Raw genomic sequence first — 1,506 nt, 5'->3', positions numbered from 1 at the left:
AGAAAGAAAGAAAAAGTTTTTTAAAAGAAGTATATAAGTTATGGCTTATTATTTTTACCCATCATTAAGATGTATTTCCAAAGAGCAGCTGCTGTAATGCTTACATAAAGTTGACATGATTTTCCCCTTTCCAAAATCCATCATGGCAATTCAGCAACCACACGAGTCTTAGATCTGAGCCATCACACTGCGTGGTGGAGGGAAAACCAGACAAAGCTGCTGCATTAGGAGGAAAGCAGTTCTTTTCCTCATTAAGGTGTTATGTTTCATTGCAGTAAATTCCTCCGATGTCATCTGCAGAGTGCAGTCCATCACCATAAGGAAGAGTTCAAAACCACCCTACAGATGCCAAAGGATTACAGCTGAGGCTGGGAAAGTATTGAGAAGACCCTGCTATTTTTCATTCTTTTACATTTTGCATTGGTTTGTTGTTCAATATCACCAAACAGAACACATTTCCTGGGGCTAAACCATCCTCATCTCCTCCACTGAGACCAAAGCTTGTAGCATGCATGTTGTCAGGATTGTGTTGCTTTATTCCTGGTGAGCAAAGAACAAAAGTAAAACAAATACAAAATTCAGAACCCACGCATCCATTTATTGGTACTATTTCCTAAGTTTATTGTGCTTGGCTCCCTAAGCATAACAATCTCTAATTGCTGTTTGTTGTTTGTTCCTTACATACACATTATCCTGGTCTCCATGTGTTGGAATTCCACACTGGAGGTAAGAAAGGGAATTTTGCCATAACCGTAAGAGATATAAAAATTTATTCTCTGAAAGAGAGGTGATGCAGTGGCACAGGCTGTGCAGGGAGGTGGTGGAGTCCCCATCCCTGGAGGTGTTTGAGAACCATGGAGATGTGGCAGTTGGAGATGTGGCCAGTGGCCATGGTGGGATGGTTAGGGTTGGGCTTGGGGATCTTAAAGGACTTCCAACCTTCATGATTCTGTGATTCCATAATTCTACGAAGCAAAGTTTGGTTTCCACCTCAGTTGAGTTGCTCAAATTGTCACTTTGATGATTGAAGAAGAAATGAATGATGCCAAATCTCTTTTGGGGGAACACTCACTGGTCAGAGGTCTTTCCTCCTGCTTCCTCTGGAAAACAATGCTGGAGGTAGGCCAAAAAAGTTGATAAGATAAATGGAAGATCATATACCCTTGTACTTGAGTGGGGAGAACAAGCTCATTCCTCAGCAAGCTGATGTCACACCAGAGACAGAGGTCACCGGTGCTGCAGCTCTTAGCTTAAAGATTAATAGATAGTATCTTCCTTCAGACTGTAAAGGTGGGCAGATTAAAAAAGACGTCAAAGAACTGGTGACTTGCAGACCGCAGTGCGTCCAATAGTGTTGGCACAGCCACAGTCATATAGCTTGTTATAAACCATGGATAGAAGGCTGCAGTTTGTGTGTGAATCAGAGGGATTTGGAAATCACCCTAATTACCTGAATAAAAATCACCCGAAATTCCCCCATGTTTTTTTCTCATGACTCATTCAACG

The sequence above is a fragment of the Meleagris gallopavo genome, chromosome Z, assembly GCF_000146605.3.
Source record: "Meleagris gallopavo isolate NT-WF06-2002-E0010 breed Aviagen turkey brand Nicholas breeding stock chromosome Z, Turkey_5.1, whole genome shotgun sequence".
NCBI classification, from domain to species: Eukaryota; Metazoa; Chordata; class Aves; order Galliformes; family Phasianidae; genus Meleagris; species Meleagris gallopavo.
The sequence above is the reverse complement of the archived record's forward strand: the minus strand, read 5'-3'. Positions refer to the sequence as shown.